The following is a 26,303-nucleotide window of genomic DNA, read 5'->3' as shown; positions in this document are numbered from 1 at the left end:
TACAGTAGCTTTCACACACCATAGAGCATAAATGAAAAAATATGACTATCTGGATAATATGCTAATCCACAATCAATCTCAAGGCAAAGCTACAACTTCTTTGCCTCCTTATGACCTGCTAGCTAACTGCAGCAAAAGAGTGGCATGAAGAATATTTAAAGCAGACCTCTTCTCTCACTGGACACTTTCATGGGTTCTACAAAGACTTCTGTTACTGGTTGACCTCATCTGCAAGATTCTTGACCATTTTATTTATGACTGCCCTTAACCCCTTCAAAACTCAATCTCCGCCTTCAGCTTTCCCTCTAGGTGACCCTATTGGACAAACTCTAAGATAGGTTTTAATTATGCTCTGTGTCTGGTCCTTAAGAAGCACTCAGACATTCTTCACCTATACAAACTCTGAAAACACATTACAACAGAGTAAGCACATTCCTCAAACTGCCATCAGGGGACTGGGTGGCCTTCTTTGCCTTCAATTTTCTTGGCAGGCATCAGCAAGTGATGTAATTCACTTCAGGAGACCAAGGAAGCTCTCTTGAGTGTTCTACTAACAATCCTCACATTGTCTTGACCTGAAGGGAAAATAACCTTCCTTCCACTGTGCAAATCTAGAGAATAGCACTCAGTTATATGTAAAGTCTTTGCACCAACCTCCCTACTCTTCATTTGTCTTCATGTGTATGAGATTCTTAGAGTGTGTAACAACTTTGGATTAAGTTTTTGTAACCTGTCTTTGAATCGGACTTGACTGTATCTAGTGCCTAATTTAAAACTTCAAAGAGTATCTCATTATACACGTTTGGCACTTGCTCATTATCAGTGCTCTTTCCAACCCTATCCTTTCTCAGTCTGCATTGTATTCATACTTCTATGCTGCAATTTCAGTTCTGACTGCAGCAACAATATTTAGTAAAGAACCTTCCAAAATGGAAGACACCTGAAGTTTACAAATTTCTAATTGCTAAAGAATGTATTTAACTGCTCTTCTAGAAACACCACAGCATGGAAGTGATTTCCATTACAAAATGTAAATGGTGTAAATTAGATGGATGCAATCTCTGTTTGAATAAAATTTAGACTATTCATTGCTGGCACTGCTAAGTCGTGTCCGACTCTGTGCGACCCCATAGATGGCAGCCCATCAGGCTCCCCTGTCTCTGGGATTCTCCAGGCAAGAACACTGGAGTGGGTTGCCATTTCCTTCTTCAATGCATGAAAGTGAAAAGTGAAAGTGAAGTCGCTCAGTTGTGTCCGACTCTTAGTGACTCCATGAACTGCAGCCCACCAGGCTCCTCCATCCGTGGGATTTTCCAGGCAAGAGTACTGGAGTGGGGTGCCATCGTCTTCTCCGATATTCATTGCTAGCTATGTCCGAATACATTTAACACTTTTTTGCTAGTGTAAACTCTGAAGAGAGATTTAGAAATCTGTTTATCTTATTTTTCTTTCTCTGAAGAAAATATGAGTCAGGCAATCTTCATTAGGTTGCAGTTTAAATAAAGTATACAAGCAATTGTTTCTCTCTTTAGGTCTATCTGTATATTTTATATTGATATGTTTTCAATGTAGTGTAAATAGGGGGAAAAGTGTTTAGAGACAGCATGAATTGGATTAGAGTCTCAGTTCACTATTGAACAACTTGGTGTGCCTGCTGCTACTGCTGCTGCTAAGTCGCTTCAGTCGTGTCCGACTCTGTGCGACCCCATAGACGGCAGCCCACCAGGCTCCCCTGTCCCTGGGATTCTCCAGGCAAGAACACTGGAGTGGGTTGCCATTTCTTTCTCCAATGCATGAAAGTGAAAAGGGCCCTGTTATGAAATAGTAATCAGCAAAACTCATCTCACAGTGATTTAGTGGTTAAATGACTATTGTTTAGTCGCTAAGTTGTATCTGACTCCTCCGTGACTCCAGGGACTGTAGTCCGCCAGGATTCTCTATCCATGAGATTTCCCAGGCAAAAATACTGGAGTGGGTTACCATTTCTTACTCCAGGGAATTTCCCCATCCAAGAGACGGAACCTGTGTCTTCTGCATTGCCAGGCGGATTCTTTACCACTGAGCCACCAGGAAAGCCTGGTTAAATGATCAGCCTATGTAAAATGCTTTACAGGATCACTAGTAAAAGAACGTGCTAAAAGTCACTTCACTTCTATTCTCTCTCTCTCTCTCTTTTTTTTTTTTTTTTTTATCATCTCTCCTGATTTTAACTACAGTAATTTTTACTTCATGGCAAATAGATGGGAAAACAATGAAAATAGTGACTTTATTTTCTTGGGCTCCAAAATCACTGCAGATGCTGACTGCAGCTATGAAATTAATAGATGCTTGCTCCTTGGAAGAAAAGCTATCACCAACCTAGACAACATATTAAAAAGTAGAGGCATTACTTTGCTGACAAAGGTCCATATAGTCAAAGCTATGTCTTTTTCTAGGAGTCATGTATGGATATGAGAGTTGGACCATAAAGAAAGCTGAGTACTGAAGAACTGATGCTTTTGAACTGTGGTGTTGAAGACTTTTGAGGGTCCCTTGGACTGCAAGAGACATTACTTTGCCGACTAAGGTCCGTCTAGTCAAGGCTATGGTTTTTCCTGTGGTCATGTATGGATGTGAGAGTTGGACTGTGAAGAAGGCTGAGCACCAAAGAATTGATGCTTTTGAACTGTGGTGTTGGAGAAGACTCTTGAGAGTCCCTTGGACTGCAAGGAGATCCAACCAATCCATTCTGAAGGAGATCAACCCTGGGATTTCTTTGGAAGGAATGATGCTAAAGCTGAAATTCCAGTACTTTGGCCACCTCATGCGAAGAGTTGACTCATTGGAAAAGACTCTGATGCTGGGAGGGATTGGGGGCAGGAGGAGAAGGGGACGACAGAGGGTGAGATGGCTAGATGGCATCACGGACTCGATGGACGTGAGTCTGAGTGAACTCCAGGTGTTGGTGATGGACAGGGAGGCCTGGCATGCTGCGATTCATGGGGTCGCAAAGAGTCGGACACGACTGAGCGACTGCAATGAACTGAACTGAACTGGACTGCAAGGAGATCAAACCAGTCAATCATAAAGGAAATCAGTCCTCAATATTCATTTGGAACGACTGATGCTGAAGCTGCAACTCCAATACTTTGGCCACCTGATGCAAAGAAATGACTCACTGGAAAAGACCCTGATCCTGGGAAAGATTGAAAGCAGGAGGAGAAGGGGACGACAGATGACTGAGATGGTTGGATGGCATCACTGACTCTATGGACATGAGTTTGAGCAAGCTCTGGGAGTTGGTGATGGACAGGGAAGCCTGCTGTGCTCCATTTCACAGGGTTGCAAAGAGTCAGACATGACTGAGCGACTGAACTAAACTCGTAGTAATTTTATGTATGACTTTTAAATCATCTGGGAGAAAGTAATTTGGGAAAAGGTAACATTTCATTTAAATGCTTCTTCATTTTCCCTTGCCTAGACCATTTTATGGCACACTGTTAACTCTTAGTTTTCTCATCATCCACTGGGTACTTCTTATTTGTTAGGAGGCATTAGTTTCCTTTTCATTTCTCATCTCTAACTGATTTTTAAACTCATATGGAACATGAATTTAATCTCATATTTGCTTTTTTATTCCCTAATGTTCAATATAGCTCATTTTTAGGACTTTCAAGTTTGGTAAGGCAATGTTTTAGTGTCCCTAGACATCAGTGAAGAGATGATGCTTGCTCTAGAAATTGTGAGAATTCTGACAACCACATAGTGATATAAACAGTAAGCAAGTGGTGGTTATTTAAGATTAACTGTAAAAGATGATCTTTATTGATTTGGAAAGACAAAAGGAATCTACATGGACTTAAAATAGGAGGACTAGCATTCAAAATCAAACTCATAAGGTTATCCTGTGTATAAGATCAGTTAATGGCAGGTAAAACTTGAATAGATAATTATTAACATGGACAAACTATAGCCTGGGGCCAAATCTGGCAACACATTTTTATAAATAAGCTTTCATGGGAACATCGTCATGATCATTTATTTATGTAATGTCTATGGCTGCTTTTGTTCCTCAAGGGCATAGGTACAGAGAGGTCATAGGACTTACAAAGTCTGTAATATGTATTGTCTGTTCTTTGACAGAAAATGTTTGCTGGCCTCCATTCTAACATATTTTGAGATTTATAAGACTGATCTGCAGTATACAAGTGATAGTGATCTGCTGCTAAGTTGTGTCCGACTCTGTGCGACCCCGTAGACAGAAGCCCACCAGGCTTCTCTGTCCCTGGGACTCTCCAGGCAAGAACACTGGAGTGGGTTGCCATTTCCTTCTCCAATGCATGAAGGTGAAAAGTAAAAGTGAAGTCGCTCAGTTGTGTCCAACTTTTAGCGACCCCATGGACTGTAGCCTACGAGGCTCCTCTGTCCATGGGATTTCCCAGGCAAGAGTACTAGAGTGGGGTGCCATTGCCTTCTCCAGATAGTGATCTGGGATTCTCTAATTGTACTTTTTTGAGCAACATGCGCACACACAGGAGAATGTATTATCCTTGATTATTAATCACATTCTATTTCCTTATTCTATTGAGTATAAGGCTCACATTAGAAATAACTTTTCTTTTAAATACCTTTCATCTATTCCTTTTCATTATCATCATCATCATGATACAAGCTAAATAATGAACATGAGTTTACTATAACTCTAGATAGATGAGGTTTGGTTAAAATGGTGTAACATATCAATTAATGGTTAGATGCCATCCTAGATGAAAATACTTTGTGGTATTCTATAGCAGTTTATACTCTTTTCAACATTTTATCAGAGATGTGAATGTAAACAAAAAGCATGTTTATCCAATTTGTGTATGACACAAAACTGTGGAGTTACTGTATTGAATGACAGAAACCATATTCCAAGGCATTGCAAAAAGCTGGAAATATGGGCCAAAGCAAACAAAGTGATATTTAACAGGGCTAAATATAAAGTTCTGTATTTGGATTTTAAAAATCAAAACACAATTGTACAAATACAGGATGGAGAACACATGGCTAGACAGCAATAAAAGGTGAATGTTTTAGGATTATAGCTAACTGCAAGCTTAATTTTAAACCAGCCCTTTGATGTGGATCTTAAAAATGTTCATATAATCTTAGTATGTGCTTTAATATAATTATGTATTCTGTCCAGATGAAGAGGGTTAATTGTGCTGCATACTAAATATTGCATAAGCCATGTGGAATGATGCGTTCAATTTAGGGAGTCATTCTGTAATAGGGACCTTGACCAATGCAATAGCTGTTTGACATTTTTTCCCCCACCATAGACATCAGATACCTGCTTGCTCAGACCTTTGAAGCTATGATGCCGGCATAAAACTAAGCTCTAATCAGAAGCACCTGCAGTGGAGTTTGGCTTGGGAGCCAGAAATGTAAAGCAGCAGGGAATACCTAGAATTCATTCTAGCAGGGATAAAATCAGGGGCTGTGGATCTTGTTTCTTGAGGCATCACCATTAAGTCATGCACGAGATGTTGTCAGCAGCAAAAGCCATGGTATCTGTGAAGCTATGTCTCTCCCAGATCAGTTCTTTGTGTGATTTCAAGGCTTGTTCCTGGCCGTATACCTCACAGGCATTATGAGGGATGGTGATCCAGATCCCTTGTTTGGGCTGTCTCAATTCGAAATTCCTCTATGCTCTATTTTCTGGCAGTTACTCTACAGACTGACAAATGTGTAGTCGGAAAAGTCATAGGGCCAGGGACAAAGCAACATTAATGGAGGGAGAAAAGGAAGGGAAGTGGGTGGAATCCGTGCTGTGCTGTGCTTAGTCGCTCAGTCATGTCTGGCTCTCTGCGACCCTATGGACTATAGCCCACCAGGGTCCTCTGCCCATGGAATTCTCCAGACAAGAGTACTGCAGTGGGTTTCCATGCCCTCCTTCAGGGGAATCTTCTGACCCAAGGATCGAACCTATGTCTCCTCTGTCTCCTGCCCTGTAGGCGGATTCTTTACCACTGAGCCACCTAGGAAGCCCTAAATGCTTAATATTGAGTCCTTATTTTATAAACAGAAATTCAGGTTTTTAATTCCCTTGCTAATAAAATCTCTCACAGACAAAAGAAAAAAAACTTTGTGGCACATGCCGTAAAAATAACAGCATAATTGGAAATTAAAAAATATATATATATAGTGTAGAAGAAGTAGCAGTTATGTTGTCACCTACAATGTGATATGCCTGATGCAACTGCCTATAGGGTACAAGTGACAAAGTGGCAAAGGGGTCAGTTTTTAATTTTTTCCATTTTACTTAGGCACATTCTGTATGTTTTATTAATTATGGCCTATTACCTGCAGTCTTATGCCTAGTATTCTTTCCATTTGTAGTTACCGATTTCTGAGTGCCAAGGTGGTCTTGATGTTGTCATGAAGTATAGCATAGTATAAGTCACAGCATAGTAAGTATACAGCTACTATTAGTTCTCATGCTCAACTTTATATTTTTGCCACTGACATTTTTTATTTGCTTGTCCAGATGGGAAGATGGGAAAATTAATAAGCTTTGGATAAAGTAAGTTTATCTTTTGAAAATTTATGTTCCCTGTACTCCAAAAACTATAAGGCACTGATGAAAGTAACTGAAGATGACACAGATGGAAAGATATGCCATGTTCTTATATTAGAAGAATCATTATTGTTAAAATGAACACACTACACAAGGAAATCTACAGATTCAATGCAATCCCTATCAAAATACACATGGCATTTTTCATAAAACTAGAACAAATAACTTTAAATTTTGTGTGGGAACACAAAAGATCCTGAATAGCCAAAACAATCTAGAGAAAGGAGAACAGAGCTGGAAGAATCACATTTCCTGAGTTCATACTATAATACAAAGCTACAGCAATGAAAGGAGTATGATACTAGCACAAAAACAGACACACAGATCAATGGAATAGGATCAAGGGCCCAGAAATAAACAGATGCACTTATGGTTAATTACTCTATGACAAAGGAGTCAGGAATACACAATGGAGAAAAGACAGTCTCTTCAACAAGCGGTGCTGGGAAACTAGACAGTTACATGTATAAGAATGAAATTAGTACATTCTGTAACATTATATACAAAAAGAAATTCAAAATGACGAAAAACATGAATGTAAAACCAGATTCAATAAAATTCCTTGAAGAAACCATAGGCAGAACATTCTGACATAAATTGAAGCAATATTTTTTTGGATCTGTCTACTGAAGCAAAGAAAATAAAAGCAAAAACAAACAAATGGGACCTGATTAAACTCAAAAGCTTTTTGTTTAGCAAAGGAAACCACAAACTAAACTAAAAGACAACCCTCAGAATGGGACAAAATATTTGCAAAGCAACCAATAAGGTATTACTCTCCAAAATATACAAACAGCTCCTGCAGCTCAACATCAAAAAACAAACAAGAATCAAAAAGTTAAAAAATTAAAAGACACTTGCTCCTTGGAAGAAAAACTATGACCAACCTAGACAGCATATTAAAAAGCAGAGACATTACTCTGTCAACAAAAGTCCGTCTAGTCAAAGCTATGGTTTTTCCACTAGTCATGTAATAGATGTGAGAGTTGGACCATAATGAAAGCTGAGTGCTGAAGAACTGGTGCTTTTGAACTGTGGTGTTAGAGAAGACTCTTGACAGTCCCTTAGACTGCAAGGAGATCAAACCAGTCAATCCTAAAGGAAATCAATCCTGAATATTCATTGGAAGGACTGATGTTGAAGCTGAAGCTTCAATACTTTGGCCACCTGATGCAAAGGGCTGACTCGCTAGAAAATAGCCTGATCCTGGGAAAGATTGAAGGCAGGAGAAGAAGGAGATCACAGAGGATGAGATGGTTGGATCACATCACCAGCTTGATGGACATGAGTTTGAGCAAGCTCTGGGAGTTGGTGTTGGAGAGTGAAGCCTGGCATGCTGAATTCCATGGGGTCTCAAAGAGTTGGACATGACTGAGCAACTGAACTGATGTAAACTTAATAAAAAATGGGTGGAGGACCTAAAGAGACAGTTCTCCAAATAAGATACATAGATGGTCAAAAAACATATGAAAAGATGCTCAACATTACTAATCATCAGGGAAATGCAAACCAAAACCACAATGAACTATCACCTCACACCCATCAGAATAGCTATCACTGAACTGAACTGAAAAACAAAACAAAGCTATAATCAACAAATGCTAGAGAGGTTGTGGAGAAAAGGGAACACTCTTACACAGTTGGTGGGAATGTAAATTGATAAGACACTATGGAGAAAAGTATAGAGGTTCTTTAAAAGCTAAAATTAGAACTTTTATATGACCCAGCAATCCCACTACCAGGCATATAATCCATATAAGCAATAATTCAGAAAGAAATGCATCAGTGTTCACTGCAACACTATGTACGATATCCAGGACACAGAAGCAACCTAAATGTCCATCAACAGTGGAATGGGTAAAAACGATGTGGTACATACACACAATGTAGTATTACTCAGCCAGAAAAAAAGGGAAAGAAATTGGTCATTTGCAGAAATAGGGATGGACCGAGAGACTGTCATATAGAGGGAAATAAGTCAGAAAGAGAAAAACTAAAGTTTATTTTCAGTTCAGTCACTCAGTCATGTCCGACTCTTTGTGACCCCATGAATCGCAGCATGCCAGGCCTCCCTGTCCATCACCAACTCCCGGACTTCACTCAGACTCACGTCCATAGAGTCGGTGATGCCATCCAGTCATCTCATCCTCGGTCATCCCCTTCTCCTCATGCCTCCAATCCCTCCCAGCATCAGAGTCTTTTCCAATGAGTCAACTCTTCGCATCAGGTGGCCATAGTATTGGAGTTTCAGCTTCAGCATCATTCCCTCCAAGGAAGTCCCAGGGCTGATCTCCTTCAGAATGGACTGGTTGGATCTCCTTGCAGTCCAAGGGACTCTCAAGAGTCTTCTCCAACACCACAGTTCAAATGCATCAAATTTTCGGCACTCAGCCTTCTTCACAGTCCAACTCTCACATCCATACATGACCACAGGAAAAACCATAGCCTTGACAAGACGGACCTTTGTTGGCAAAGTAACGTCTCTGCTTTTGAATATGCTATCTAGGTTGGTCATAAGTTTTCTTCCAAGGAGTAAACGTCTTTTAATTTCATGGCTGCAGTCACCATCTGCAGTGATTTTGGAGCCCAAAAAAATAAAGTCTGACACTGTTTCCACTGTTCCCCCATCTATTTCCCATGAAGTGATGGGACCAGATGCCATGATCTTTGTTTTCTGAATGTTGAGCTTTAAGCCAACTTTTTCACTCTCCTCTTTCACTTTCATCAAGAGGCTTTTTAGTTCCTCTTCACTTTCTGCCATAAGGGTGGTGTCATCTGCATATTTGAGGTTATTGTTATTTCTCCCAGCAATCTTGATTCCAGCTTGTGTTTCTTCTAGCCCAGTGTTTCTCATGATGTACTCTGCATAGAAGTTAAATAAGCAGGGTGACAATATACAGCCTTGACGTACTCCTTTTCCTGTTTGGAACCAGTCTGTTGTTCCATGCCAAGGGGAAGGAGAGGGTTGTGAAGAATTGGGAGATTGGGATTGACATATATACATTATTGATACCATGTATAAAATAGATAATAAATGAGATCATACTGTTTAAAACAGGGAATTCTACTCATTGCTCTGTGGTGATCTAAATGGGAAAGAAATCCAAAAATGAGGGGATATATGTATAGTAGAGCTGATTCACTTTGCTGGACAGCAGAAACTAACACAACATGGTAAAGCAACTATACTCCAACAAAAATTCATTTAAAGATACTAAGGGAAAATCAGCCTATTGAATGGGAGAAATAATTTGCAAATCATAGACTAATAAGAGGATAATACCCATCAAAAACAAAAAAACCACAATAGTCTAATTAAAAATGAGTAGAAGTGAATAAACATCCTTCCAAAGAGGAAATGTAGATGGCCAACAGGCACATGAAAAGATGCTCAACAGTACTAATCAGCAGAGAAATGCAACCCAAAACCACTATGAGATATCATCTCACACACATCAGAATCGTTATCATCAAAAAGACCACAAATAACACATGTTGGCAAGGATGTGGAGGAAAGAGAATCCTTGTACACCATTGGTGGGAATATAAATTGGTACTGTTATTATGGATGACAGTATGGATGCTTCCCAAAAAACTGTAAATAAAACTACTCTATGACCCAGTAATCCCACCGCTGAGCATATATCCAGAAAAGATGAAAACACCAATTCAAAAGGATACATGCACCCCAATGTTCACAGAAGTATTATTTACAAATGCTAAGATATGGAAACACTGAAGTGTCCATCAACAGATGATAGGATACACACACACACACTGAAATGCTACTCAGCCATAAAAAGGAACACAATTCTACCAATTGCAGCAACACGGGTGGGGGTGGAGAGCATTGTACTAAGGGAAGTATTTTAGATGGGAAAGACAAAAAGTGCTATCACTCATATGTGTAGAATCTAAAAAATACAACAAAGTAGTTTATAATGAACAAAAGGCAGAATCGCAGATTTAGAGAACAAATTAGTGGTTACCCATGTGGGGAAGAGGCAGTTTAGGAGTTGGGTAGCAGGAGGTACAAACTATTGGATATAAAGTTGACTCAGAGATATACTGTACAACACAGGGAATACAACCAATATTCTGTAATAACTAAATGAAAAAGTAACCTTTAAAAACTGTATAAAAATTTTAAAATAAATAAAATTTATTTCCCCATTCTACTACCTCATCTCTGAACCCCACTCTACTCCACTGTCGTCCCATTTAGAAAATCACTTCCCTACTTTCTGCAACTTCTGTGCAAATACTCAACCTGGCATCATGCAGAAGACATTTTTTATATAAACATAACTTCATAAAGCTTATTTCATAAAGAAAGACTCAAAAATCAAACATTTTTGGAAATAGTAAGGGTGTGAGAAAAGAACAAAATCCTTGGAGCCTATCAGCAACTTAATGCTAACTCAACCATAAGTTTTTCTTTCTAGGACTGGCCCAACATACACAATCTTTTTCAAACAATTCCTATGAAAAGAATTACTGAGAAGAGATGAAAAAGTTCACTTAACTTTCAAGTATGCAATGTGTTTCTAGGATTACTTCAACAGAATGGAATTGCTTCTATTTTTAAAAAATGGGCAATTATATTTCTAAAATAAGATTAACATGTATATATAAATATATTATCCATACAAATTATATTTTTTTTATAAAAACTGAATCTCTTCAGAAAACAGAATCAGGTCAGAACTCAAACTATATTTATTATAGAAAAACAGTATTTTAGGGATATCATTACTTTTTCATAGATGTAGTTTATTAGTTTTCCATAAGTTCACACATTAAACAGTGGAATTAAACATGTAAGACAACATTTTTTAAAAGATATCACTGTTTTCTAAATTACTTTGTATATATAATATGATACTAATATTCTAATTAGGGGCTTCCCTGATAGCTCAGTTGGTAAAGAATTTTCCTGCAATGCAGCAGACCCTAGGAATTGTTCATTAACTTTAATAAATATTCCACACAGTGAAAAAATTTAATAGGAGAAACTGTTTTAATATAACTGTTATTGTCAAGTTAATCTGAAAATAATATTAAGAGTAAGGAAATGTTTAAAAAATGAAAGAGTCTAGCTCAAAAAATATTTAAAATAAAATATGAAATAATTACATAAAATGAAGTTTAAAATATTATGAATTTAAAGGAATATTCAATTTTACTTATAATTATATGAACTAAATCAAATCCTTTACGATTATACAGAGGAAGTGAGAAATAGAATTAAGGGACTATGTCTGATAGACAGAGTGCCTGATGAAATATGGATGGAGGTTCATGACGCTGTACAGGAGACAGGGATCAAGACCATTGCCAAGAAAAATAAATGCAAAAAAGCTGTCTGAGGAGGGCTTACAAAAAGCTGAGAAAAGAAGAGAAGCAAAAAAAAACAAAGGAACAAAGGAAAGATACATCCATTTGAATGCAGAGTTCCAAAGAAGAGTAAGGAGAGGTAAGAAAGGCGTCCTCAGTGATCAGTGCAAAGAAACAAAGGAAAACAATCGAAGGGGAAAGACTAGAGATCGCTTCATGAAAATTAGAGATACCAAGGGAACATTTCATACAAAAATGGGCTTGATAAAGGACAGAAATGGTATGGGCCTAACAGAAGAAGGAGATATTAAGAAGAGGTGGCAAGAATACACAGAAGAACTCTACAAAAAAGATCTTCATGACCCAGATGATCACGATGGTGTGATCACTCACCTAGAGCCAGACGCTGTGGAATGTGACGTCAAGTGGGCCTTAAAAAGCATCACTATGAACAAAGCTAGTGGAGGTGATGTTTCCAGTTGAGCTATTTCAAATCTTAAAAGATGATGCTGTGAAAGTGCTGCACTCAATATGCCAGCAAATTTGGAAAACTCAGTTGTGTTTATTTAACTTAAATGCAGGGTACATCATGAGAAACGCTGGGCTGGATGAAGCACAAGCTAGAATCAAGATTGCTGGGAGAAATATCAATAACCTCAGATATGCAGGTGACACCACCCTTATGGCAGAAAGTGAAGAGGAACTAAAAAGCCTCTTGATGAAAGTGAAAGAGGAGAGTGAAAAAGTTGGCTTAAAGCTCAACATTCAGAAAATAAGATCATGGCATCCGGTCCCATCACTTCATGGCAAACAGATGGGCCAACAGTGGCAGACTTTATTTTGGGGGACTCCAAATCACTGCAGATGGTGACTGCAGCCATGAAATTAAAAGATGCTTGCTGCTTAGAAGGAAAGTTACGACCAACCTAGACAGCATATTCTAAAGCAGAGACATTACTTTGCCCACAAAGGTCTGTCTAGTCGAGACTATGGTTTTTCCAGTGGTCATGTATGGATGTGAGAGTTGCACTATGAAGAAAGCTCAGTGCAGAAGAATTGATGCTTTTGAACTGTGGTGTTGGAGAACACTCTTGAGAGTCCCTTGGACTGCAAGGAGATCCAACCAGTCTATCCTTATGGAGATCAGTCCTGAGTGTACATTGGAAGGACTGATGTTGAAGCTGAAACTCCAATTCTTTGGCCACCTAATGAGAAGGGCTGACTCATTGGAAAAGAGCCTGATGCTGGGAAAGATTGAAGGCGGGAGGAGAAGGGGGCTACAGAGGATAAGATGGTTGTATGGCATCCCTGACTCAATGGACATGAGTTTGGGTTAACTCCGGGAGTTGGTGATGGACAGGGAGGCCTGGTTTGCTGCAGTCCATGGCGTCGCAAAGGGTCAGACACAACTGAGCGACTGAACTGAACTGATACAAATATTATTTTCAAACACAAATCTGAAATGAAATAAGATGCCATTTTTCACCTACTGGATTGATAAAATCGATGTAGGAAAATTGATTTCTTAACTCTGGAGAGTAATTTGGTAATGCGTGCATACTCAGTTACTTTAGTCAATTCCGACTCTTTGCAAACATATGGACTGTAGCCTGCCAGGCCCCTCTATCCACAGGATTCTTGGGGCAAGAATACTGGAGTGAGTAGCCATTTCCTCCTCCAGGGGGTCTTCCCGATCCCTGGGCTGAATCCACATCTCCTGTAGCTCCTGCACTGCAGGAGGAGTCTTTACTGCTGAGCCCCTGGGGAAGCCCAATTGGCAATACATGTTTAAATTTAAAATATATATGTCCTTGGACCTAACAGTTCCACAGTCCAAAATCTACGCTGTACATACACTTATGGAAAAATGCCTAGAATTTATACAAAAATTATTATGTAAGCTGCTTATAATGGGGAAGAAAAGACAATGATAAGAACAAAAACTTAAATAATCATCCATGTTGGATAAATGTTATCCATTTCTAATAACATGGTGAGACATCCTGTATGTGCAGATGGAGGACATTTCCAAGTTATATTTTCAATAAAATCAGTGCTAAACTATATAAATAAAGGAGGTATAGATATCCACATATATAGATGTACATACGAACATGCACATGTGCTCAAGCTAGTGAGCACACAATCATGTTCTGCAAGGAAACAGAAGAACATTTCAACCATGGGAAGTAGGATTGTAGATCTAAAAGAAATATATTTCAATTTTGTAACTTTTTATAGTGATGTGCATATATTTACCTATGCATATATTATATTTTTTATTAGCAGTATTAGGTTTACAGAGAAATTGAACAGGAAATCAGAGTTCTCAAATCCTACTACCTATACCCACCCTGCCCCAAGCTCCTCCTATTATTAAAGTTTGCTTTAATGTGGTACATCTATTACAATTGATAAACCACTATTGATACATTATCATTAACTAAAGCCCATAGTTTGCAATAGGGTTCGCTTCTCACGTTGTACAGTTCTATGGATTTGACAAATGCATAATGTTGTAGAGCCACCATTATAGTATCATACAGAATAGTTTAAATTCAAACAACTACTGATATTTTTACTGTCTATATAGTTTGGCTTTTCCAAAATGTCATGCAGTTGGAATCATACAGTATATATTAATAGCATTTTCAGGTTGACTTCCTTCACTTAATATGTGTTCACGTTTCCTTCATGCCTTTTGGTGGCTTGATAGCCCATTTATTTTTATTGCTAAGAATTACTCTATCATATGGATGTTTGTTTATTTATTCATTCATCTTTTGAAGACATTTTGTTTGCTTTGGCAGCAATTATGCATAAAGCTGATAAAATGAATCATGTGTAATTTTTTATGTGGTCATGAGTTTTCATCTCATTTGGCTGTACTGTACAGTATGCCTATGTTTAGCTTTATAAGAAATTGCCAGGCTGTCTTCCAAAATGGCTCTATAATTTCACCTGAGCAACAAATCAGAACTCCTGTTGTTCAACATTTTTGCCAGAAGTTGATGTTGAATGTGTTTTGGATTTCATCCATTCTAAAAAACATGTACTGATATCTCAATGTTTTATATGCAATTCCTTAACAATATATGATGTTGAACATCTTTTCATATGCTTATTTACCATTTCTTGTAATAAAGGTGACAATGATGACTTCTAAGCCTTTTATTTATTAGACCAGAAAACTGAATTCCATATATTTTATTCACTAATTAAAGGCTGTGGGTATATAATATTCATAAAGTTAAAGAAGATTGCTCTCTCCCATCTCTTCCTTGCCTTGCTTTCCTTTTTCCCCTTTGCCTTTCTAAAAATTCAGTTCTAAAACCATTAGTGGGACAGTACAAGTCAGGCTCAAAACAACATTCTCATGGAGGGGTGGTCTGATGCCAGGTGTCATCAGAGTGGGATGAGAATATATGTTCCAGTTCAAGGACACTAGAAATGGCAAAAAGGCTAATATGGGAAGTCAGCTTGACTAGGATGATCAAAGTCCACATCAGTAATATTGGAATATTAAGCCAATATTGGAAATCATGAGCTGATGGTAGTTTATAACAAGACCCCAGTATCAATATTTCTGACCATGATGCATCACCTGAATCTAATCATGAGGTCACATCAGAAAGACTCAAACTGAAGAACATTCTACAAAATAGCCTTTAGTCTCCAAAAGTATCAAGGTCATGAAAATCAAGGAAAGACTCTGGAACTATTTGAGACCGAACAAGTTTAGAGACAAAACGCCTAAATGCAACTTAAAATGCTGACCTGAATCCTTTCCTATAAAATACATTATGGAAAAACTGGTAAAACCTGAGTGGAGTCTGTGGATGAATTCATAGTAATACAATCATGTTAGTTTTTTTTTGTTTTGTTTTTTTGGTGGTTGTGGTTATGTAGGGGTCAGACCTTGTATTTAGTAAGTAACCAAGTGTTTGAGTGTAGATTGTGTTGACAGCTTACTCTCAAAGCAGAGGAGGAAAAAACCAGTATTTTGCATTGGGTTTGCAACATTTATCTGCTTATTTCAAAATTTAATAAAAAAGATAATTACAGCAAAGGATGAAAAATACAAAATTAAAGCTTATGACATCTAAATGAACTGTTTCTTCACAACTTAAATCTAAAATCTTGCATCTATTTTATTGGTTTCAGTGAGCTTGTTTTATTTTTTCACTTTTTATTTTTTAATTGAAGGATAATTGCTTTTCAGAATTTTGTTGTTTTCTGTCATACCTCAACATGAATCAGCCATAGGTATACATATATCCCAGCCCTTTTGAATCTCTCTCCTATCTCCCTCCCCATCCCACCTCTCTAGGTTGATACAGAGCCCCTGTTTTGAGTTTCCTGAAACATACAGCAAATCCAATTGGCTATTTATTTTACATATGGTAATCTAAGTTTCCACATTACTCTCTCCAAACATCTAACCCTCTCCTCTCCTCTCCCCATGTCCATAAGTCTATTCTCTATGTCTCTTTCTCCAGTGCTGCCCTGCGAATAAATTCTGTACCATTCTTCTAGATTCCATATATATGTGCTAGGATACAATATTTATCTTTCTCTTTATGACTTAACATCATTGTGCATAAGAGGCTCTAGGTTCATCCACCTCATTCAGTTCAGTTCAGACACTCAGTCTTATCCAACTCTTTGCGACCCTATGGAATGCAGTACACAAGGCCTCCCTGTCCATCACCAACTCCTGGAGTTTACCCAAACTCATGTCCATTGAGTCAGTGATGCCATCCAGCCATCTCATCCTCTGATGTCCCCTTCTCCTCCTGCCTTTAATCTTTCCCAGCATCAGGGTCTTATCCAATGAGTCAGCTCTTCAAATCAGCTGGCCAAAGTATTGGAGTTTCAGCTTAAACATCAGTCCTTCCAATGAAAACTCAGGACTGATCTCATTTAGGATAAATTGGTTGGATCTCCTTGCAAGTCCAAGGGGCTCTCAAGAGTCTTCTCCAACACCACAGTTCAAAGGCATCAATTCTTCTGCATTGAGCTTTCTTTATAGTGCAACTCTCACATCCATACATGACTACTGGAAAAACCAAAGCTTTGACTAGACAGACTTATGTCAGCAAGGTAATGTCTCTGCTTTTTAATATGCTCTCTAGGGTGGTACAGCTTTCCTCCCAAGAAGCAAGTGTCTTTTAATTTCATGGCTGCAGTCACCATCTGCAGTGATTTTGGAGCCAAAAATACTGTTGGCCCATCTATTTGCCATGAAGTGATGGGACCGGATGCCATGATCTTATTTTCTGAATGTTGAGCTTTAAGCCAACTTTTTCACTCTCCTCTTTCACATTCATCAAGAGGCTCTTTAGTTCCTCTTCACTTTCTGCCATTAGTTTAGTGTCATCTGCATATCTGAGGTTATGGATATTTCTCCCAGCAATCTTGATTCCAGCTTCAGCTTCATCCAACCTGGCATTTTGCATGATGTACTCTGCATATAAGTTAAATAAACAGAGTGACGATATACAGCCTTGACGTACTCCTTTCCCTATTTGGAACCAGTCTGTTGTTCCATGTCCAGTTCTAACTGTTGCTTCCTGACCTTCATACAGATTTTTCAAGAGGCAGGTCAGGTGGTCTGCTATACCCATCTCTCAGAAATTTCCACAGTTTGTGGTGATCCATACAGTCAAGGCTTTGGCATAGTCAATAAAATAAGTATATGTTTTTCTGGAATTTTCTTGCTTTTTCTATGATCCACCGGATGTTGGCAATTTCATCTTTAGTTCCTCTGCAACCTCTCTGGTTGAACATCTGGAAGTTCACCGTTCCTTTACTGTTGAAGCCTGGCTTGGATAATTTTGAACATTACTAGTGTGTGAGATGAGTGCAATTGTGCGGTAGTTTGAGCATTCTTTGGCATTCCCTTTCTTTGGGGTTGGAATGAAAACTGACCTTTTCCAGTCCTGTGGCCACTGCTGAGCTTCCAAATTTGCTGGCATATTGAGTGCAGCACTTTCACAGCATCATCTTTTAGGATTTGAAATAGCTCAACTGGAATTCTATTACCTCTATTAGCTTTGTTCGTAGTGATGCTTCCTAAGGCCCACTTGACTTCACATTCCAGGATGTCTGGCTCTAGGTGAGTGATCACACCTTCATCATTATCTGCATCATGAAGATCTTTTTTGTACAGTTCTTCTGTGTATTCTTGCCACCTCTTCTTAATATCTTCTGCTTCTGTTAGGTCCATATCATTACTGTCCTTTATTGAGCCAATCTTTGCATGAAATATTTCCTTGGTATCTCTAATTTTCTTGAAGAGATCTCTAATCTTTCCTCTTCTATTGTTTTCCTCTATTTCTTTGCACTGATCACTGAGGAAGGCTTTCGTATCTCTCCCTACTCTTCTTTCGAACTCTGCATTCAAATGTGTATATCTTTCCTTTGCGCTTTTGTGTTTCTTTTCTCAGCTATTTGTAAGGCCTCCTCAGACAGTTACTTTCCTTTTGTGCATTTCTTTTTCTTGGGGATGGTCTTGATCCCTGTCTCCTGTACAGTGTCATGAACCTCTATGTTCATCAGGTACTCTCTCTATCAGATCTAGTCCCCTAAATCTATTTCTCACTTCCAAGGTAAATGAGGTATCAAATTGTAAGGGATTTGATTTAGGTCATACCTGAATGGTCTAGTGGTTTTCCCTACTTTCTTCAATTTAAGTCTGAATTTGGCAATAAGGAGTTCATGATCTGAGCCAAAGTCAGCTCCTGGTCTTCTTTTTGCTTACTGTATAGAGCTTCTTCATCTTTGGCTGCAAAGAATATAATCAATCTGATTTTGGTGTTGGCCATCTGGTGATGTCCATGTGTAGAGTCTTCTCTTGTGTTCTTGGAAGAGGGTATTTGCTATGACCAGTGCTTTCCCTTGGCAAAACTCTATTAGCCTTTGCCTTGCTTCATTCTGTAGTCCAAGGCCAAATTTGCCTGTTACTGTAGGTGTTTCTTGGCTTCCTACTTTTGCATTCCAGTCCCCTATATGCAGATGACACCACCCTTATGGCAGAAAGTGAAGAGGAACTAAAAAGCCTCTTGATGAAAGGGAAAGTGGAGAGTGAAAAAGTTGGCCTAAAGCTCAACATTCAGAAAACGAAGATCATGGCATCTGGTCCCATCACTTCATGGGAAATAGATGGGGAAACAGTGGAAACAGTGTCAGACTTTATTTTCTGGGGCTCCAAAATCACTGCAGATGGTGACTGCAGCCATGAAATTAAAAGACACTTACTCCTTGGAAGAAAAGTTATGACCAACCTAGATAGTATATTCAAAAGCAGAGACATTACTTTGCCGACTAAGGTCCGTCTAGTCAAGGCTATGGTTTTTCCAGTAGTCGTGTATGGATGTGAGAGTTGGACTGTGAAGAAGGCTGAGCACCGAAGAATTGATGCTTTTGAACTGTGGTGTTGGAGAAGACTCTTGAGGGTCCCTTGGACTGCAAGGAGATCCAACCAGTCCATTCTGAAGGAGATCAACCCTGGGATTTCTTTGGAAGGAATGATGCTAAAGCTGAAACTCCAGTACTTTGGCCACCTCATGTGAAGAGTTGACTCTTTGGAAAAGACTCTGATGCTGGGAGGGATTGGGGGCAGGAGGAGAAGGGGACGACCGAGGATGAGATGGCTTGATGGCATCACAGACTCGATGGATATGAGTAAACTCTGGGAGTTGGTGATGGACAGGGAGGCCTGGCGTGTTGCGATTCATGGGTTCACAAAGAGTTGGACACAACTGAGCGACTGAACTGAACTGATAGTGAAAAGAACATCATTTTGGGGTGTTAATTCTAAAAGGTTTCATAGGTCTTCATAGTACCGTTCAACTTCAGCTTCTTCAGCATTACTGGTTGGGGCATAGACTTGGATTACCTTGATATTGAATGGTTTGCCTTAGAAACCATTCAACAGAGATCATTCTGTAATTTTTGAGATTGCATCCAAGTACTGCATTTTGGATTCTCTTGTTGAGCATGATGTCTACTCCATTTCTTCTAAGGGAGCTTGCCCACAGTAGTATATACAATGGTCATCTAAGTTAAATTCTCCCATTCCAGTCCATTTTAGTTCACTGATTCCTAGAATGTTGGCATTCACTCTTGCCATCTCCTGGCATTTGACCACTTCCAATCTGCCTTGATTCATGGACCTAACATTCCAGGTTCCTATGCAATATTGCTCTTTACAGCATTGGACCTTGCTTCTATCACCAGTCACATACACAACAGGGTGTTGTTTTTGCTTTGGCTCCATCTCTTCATTATTTCTGGAGTTAGCTCTCCACTGATCTGTACAGTAGCATATTGGGCACCTACCAACCTGGGGAGTTCATCTTTCAGATGTCCTATTTTTTTGCCTTTTCATACTGTTCATGGGGTTCTAAAGGCAAGAATACTGAAGTGGTTTGCCATTCCCTTCTCCAGTGGACCACTTTCTGTCAGACCTCTCCACCATGACCCGTCTGTCTTGGGTGGCCCTACATGACATGGCCTAGTTTCATTGAGTTAGACAAGCTGTGGTCCATGTGATTAGATTGGCTAGTTGTCTGTTATTGTGGTTTCAGTCTGTCTGCCCTCTGATGCTCTCTCTCAGTGCCTACCATCTTACTTGGGTTTCTCTTACCTTGGATGTGGGATATCTCTTCACAGCTGCTCTAGCAGAGTGTGGCCACTGCTCCTTATCTTGGACATGGGGCATCTCCTCATGGCCACCACTACTGACCTTGGACATGGGGTATGTCCTCTTGGCCACTCATGGCTCCAGTGACACACAGCCATCGCTCACCACTCCAGCACCACACAGCCTCGTTAGAACTGACTCAAATGTGTTCTTTTTAATGGCTGAGTAATATTCCATTGTCTAAATGTACCACAACTTCTTTATCTATTCATCTGTTGATGGACATCCAGGTTGTTTCCATGTTCTAGCTATTGTAAATTGTGTGCAATGAACAATGGGATACAGCCGTCTTTTTCAATTTCTGTTCCCTGAGGGTATATGGAGAAGGCAATAGCACCCCACTCCAGTACTCTTGCCTGGAAAACCCCACGGATGGAGGAGCCTGGCAGGCTGCAGTCCATGAGGTTGTGAAGAGTTGGACATGACTGAGCGACTTCACTTTCACTTTTCACTTTCATGCACTGGAGAAGGAAACGGCAACCCACTCCAGTGTTCTTGCCTGGAGAATCCCAAGGATGGCAGAGCCAGGTGGGCTGCTATCTATGGGGTCGCACAGAGTCAGACATGACTGAAGTGACTTTGCAGCAGGGTATATACCTAGGAGTGGGATTGCTGGGTCATACGGTGGTTTTATTCCTAGTTTTTAAGGAATCTGCATACTGAGTGAGCTTGTTTTCATTATTTCTTCACTTTCCTTAGAGATATGGAATCTAAGTAGATACATGCAATTTAAGACCACTGAAGACATGATGAATGACTTATGGTTTGTCATATATCTGTGGTTTAGAATTCCTTATCTTATCTATAGCTAGGTATGTAATAACATAGCAACATAATATATATTAAATATATTCTTGCAACTATAGCAAGAGTAAGAAAAATAACCAAGTTATCCTTAATTATAAAAAAGATACTTTGAAACAAAACCAATTTTTTTATTTCATGTGTTAGCATTATTGTCTGTCGTGTCAGCAGTCATTTCAGAACACTTGTATAATGATAGGCTCCCTTTTAGGTATATTTTTAAAAGCAGAGAGAAAATTTGGCCTTCCAGGTCTAGAAAATCTGTTTCTTAACCAATCAAATCTTATCAAAATGTGACCAGCCAGCCTGCATTCTTATAGTATTCAGTACATTTATCTTGAATAAATGTAACTATCAAATTAATATTTTAAAAATAAAATATGTACATTTAAAAATTTATCAGATGTATTACCACTTCTCCTTACTGTTAACAAGGATCTGAACAATAGAATGGGAAAGACTAGAGAAAATTAGAGATTGAAGGGAATATTTCATGCAAAGATGGAAACAATTCAGGACAGAAATGGTATGGAACTAACAGAAGCAGAAGATATTAGGAAGAGGTGGTAAGAATACACAGAAGGACTATACAAAAGAAATCTTCATGACCCAGATAACCATGATGGTGTGGTAACTCACCTAGAGCCAGACATCTTGAATTGTGAAATCAAGTGGGCCTTAGGAATCATCACTACAAACAAAGCTAGTGGAGGTGATGAAATTCCAGTTGAGCTATTTCAAATCCTGAAAGATGATGCTGTGAAAGTGCTGCACTCAATACACCAGCAAATTTGGAAAACTCAGCAGTGGCCACAGGACTGGAAAAGGTCAGTTTTCATTCAAATCCCAAAGAAAGGCAATGCCAAAAAAAGATCAAACCACCGCAGAACTGTACTCATCTCACACAGTAGCAAAGTAATGTTCAACAGTATCAACTGTTGAAGCTAAGCTACGCTTCAACAGTACGTGAATCATGAACTTCCAGATGTTTTAAGACGGATTTAGAAAAGACAGAGGAACCAGACATCAAATTGCCAATATCCATTGGATCATCAAAAAAGCACATGAATTCCAGAAAAACATCTAATTCTGCTTTATTGACTACACCAATGCCTTCGCCTGTGTGGATCACAACTATGGGAAATTCTTAAAGAAACGGGAATACCAGATGACCTGACCTGCCTCCTTAGAAATCTGCATGAAGGTCAAGAAGAAACAGACTGATTCCAAATTTGGAAAGGAGTTCGTCAAGGCTGTATATTGTTACTCTGCTTATTTAATTTATATGCAGAGTGCATCTTGTGAAATGCCAGGCTGGATGAAGCACAAGTCAGAATCAAGATTACCAGGAGAAATATCAATAACCTCAGATATGCAGATGACACCACCCTTATGGCAGAAAGTGAAGAAGAACTAAAGAGCCTCTTGATGAAGGTGAAAGAGTAAAAACGTTGGCTTAAAGTTCAGCATTTAGAAAACTAAGATCATGGCATCTGGTCCCATCAATTCATGACAAATAGATGGGAAACACTGGAAACAGTGACAGACTTTATTTTGGGGGGCTCCAAAATCACTAGAGATGGTGACTGAAGCCATGAAATTAAAAGACGCTTGCTCTTTGGAAGATAAGCTCTGACCAACCTAGACAGCATATTAAAAATCAGAGACATTACTTTGCCAACAAAGGTCCATCTAGTCAAAGCTTTGGTTTTCCCAGTAGTCATGGATGGATGTGAGAGTTGGACTAAAAAGAAAGCTGAGCACTAAAGAACTGATGCTTTAGAACTCTGGTGCCAGAGAAGACTCTTGACAGTCCCTTGGACTGCAAGATACAACCAGTGAATCCTAAAGCAAATCAGTCCTGAATATTCATTGGAAGGACTGATGTTGAAGCTGCAACTCCAATACTTTGGCCACCTTATGAGAAGAACTGACTCATTTGAAAAGACCCTTATGTTTGAACGATTGAGGGCAGGAGGAGGAGGAGACAACAGAGGATGAGATGGTTGGATGGCATCACCAACTTGATGGAGATGAGTTTAAGCAAGGTCTGGGAGTTGGTGATGGATAGGGAAGCCTTGCATGCTGCAGTCCATGGGTTCGCAATAATTGGACAGGACTGAATGAGACCCTCTTTAGAGGTTTAAAAACTGAGGGCAAGATACACTTAGTGAATAGAAGATGGCCTGTAAATTATACTAAATAACTGGCATTGTTGTTCAGTACAATTGTTATAGGGCCAAATGGTAGCACACATTTATGCATACACATATTCATTTTTCACTCGTTTCAACACATCTTTTTTTAGCACATAATTCAGGTACTGAACTATATTGTTTCTTTATTTGTTTGAAATGTCCTGACCCAGCTTTGAGGCACTGGCTAGAGATCAGTCATCTTGATCACTCTCTTGAACAGCTGATTGAGTCCAAACTCCAACCACTTTCCTTGTTGGATTGTTATAGTCCCAGCTGCCCAAAGCCCAAACATCAGGCTATGTGGGCAGAGCCCTTTTGTCCCAGAGCCCCCAAACTCTTCAAATCAGCCAGTGCACAGGGAGTGTGGGAAATCTGGCTAACTCCCACCCCACTCTCCACACATAAGCTGACTCTGCTGCTCCACCTTGCTGGTAACTTGTCCCAGGTGAAGCAGCCTAGAGCTATGACCCTGACTGGCAGTCTTCTCACCACTAGTGCCGATGGTAACAAAGGGTTCTTCATTCCACCAATCCAACTGTCACTCTGTTGTATTGTCTGCTGCATCAAGAGAGTCTTTAGATCTGATAAATCATGGAGATGTGATGCTGTGCAAGATCCAGTCCCTGATCTAAGTGATCTTTCATACTTATTGGGAAGACAGACACAGGAGGGCCTCAAGGAACTATCCCACATTGAAGGTCAGGAACAGTGGTGGTAAGGAGATACCCTTTGTCCAAGGTAAGGAGCAGCGGCTACACTTTGCTGGAGCAGCTGTGAAGAGATATCCCACGCCCAAGGTAAGAGAAACCCAAGTAAGATGGTAGGTGCTGCAAAAGGGCATCAGAGGGCAGACACACTGAAACCATAGTACAGAAAACTAGTCAGTCTAATCACACTAGGACCACAGCCTTGTCTAACTCAATGAAACCAAGCCATGCCTGCAGGGCAACCCAAGATGGGCGGGTCATGGTGGAGAGGTTTGACAGAATGTAGACCACTGGAGAAGGGAATGGCAAGCCACTTCAGTATTCTTGCCTTGAGAACCCCATGAATAGTATGAAAAGGCAAAATGATAGGATACCAAAAGAGGAACTGCCCAGGTCATTAGGTGCCCAATATGCTACTGGAGATCAGTGGAGAAATAACTCAAGAAAGAATGAAGGGATGGAGCCAAAGCAAAAAGAATACCCACTTGTGGACGTGACTGGTGATAGGAGCAAGGTCCAATGCTATAAAGAGCAATATTGCATAGGAACCTGGAATGTAAGGTCCATGAATCAAGGCAAATTGGAAGTGGTCAAACAAGAGATGGCAAGAGTGAATATCAACATTCTAGCAATCAGTGAACTAAAATGGACTGAAATGGGTGAATTGAACTCAGATGACCATTATATCTACTACTGCGGGCAGGAATCCCTCAGAAGAAGTGGAGTAGCCATCATGGTCAACAAAAGAGTCTGAAATGCAGTACTTGGATGCAATCTCAAAAACGACAGAATCTCTGTTCATCTCCAAGGCAAACCATTCAGTATCACAGTTATCCAAGTCTATGCCCCAACCAGTAATGCTGAAGAAGCTGAAGCTGAATGGTTTTATGAAGACCTACAAGACCTTTTAGAACTAACACCCAAAAAAGATGTCCTTTTCATTATAGGAGACTGGAATGCCAAAGTAGGAAGTCAAGAAACACTTGGACTAACAGGCAAATTTGGCCTTGGAATGCGGAATGAAGCAGGGCAAAGACTAATAGAGTTTTGCCAAGAAAATGCACTGGTCATAGCAAACACCCTCTTCCAACAACACAAGAGAAGACTCTACACATGGACATCACCAGATGGTCAACACCGAAATCAGACTGATTATATTCTTTGCAGGCAAAGATGGAGAAGCTCTATACAGTCAACAAAAACAAGAGCAGGAGCTGACTGTGGCTCAGATCATGAACTCCTTATTACCAGATTCAGACTCAAATTGAAGAAAGTAGGGAAGACCGCTAGACCATTCAGGTATGACCTCAATCAAATCCCTTATGATTATACAGTGGAAGTGAGAAATAGATTTAAGGGCCTAGATCTGATAGATAGAGTGCCTGATGAACTATGGAATGAAGTTCGTGACATTGTACAGGAGACAGGGATCAAGACCATCCCCATGGAAAAGAAATGCAAAAAAGCAAAATGGCTGTCTGGGAGGCCTTACAAATAGCTGTGAAAAGAAGAGAGGCAAAAAGCAAAGGAGAAAAGGAAATATATAAACATCTGAATGCAGAGTTCCAGAGAATAGCAAGAAGAGACAAGAAAGCCTTCTTCAGAGATCAATGCAAAGAAATAGAGGAAAACAACAGATTGGGAAAGACTAGAGATCTCTTTAAGAAAATTAGAGATACCAAGGGAACATTTCATGCAAAGATGGGTTTGATAAAGGACAGAAATGGTATGGACCTAACAGAAGCAGAAGATATTAAGAAGATTTGGCAAGAATACACAGAAGAACTGTACAAAAAAGATCTTCACGACCCAGATAATGATGATGATGTGATCACTAATCTAGAGCCAGACACCTTGGAATGTGAAGTCAAGTGGGCCTTAGAAGGCATCACTATGAACAAAGCTAGTGGAGGTGATGGAATTCCAGTGGAGCTGTTTCAAATCCTGAA

Source organism: Ovis aries, chromosome 4 (genome assembly GCF_016772045.2).
Source record: "Ovis aries strain OAR_USU_Benz2616 breed Rambouillet chromosome 4, ARS-UI_Ramb_v3.0, whole genome shotgun sequence".
NCBI classification, from domain to species: domain Eukaryota; kingdom Metazoa; phylum Chordata; class Mammalia; order Artiodactyla; family Bovidae; genus Ovis; species Ovis aries.
The sequence above is the reverse complement of the archived record's forward strand: the minus strand, read 5'-3'. Positions refer to the sequence as shown.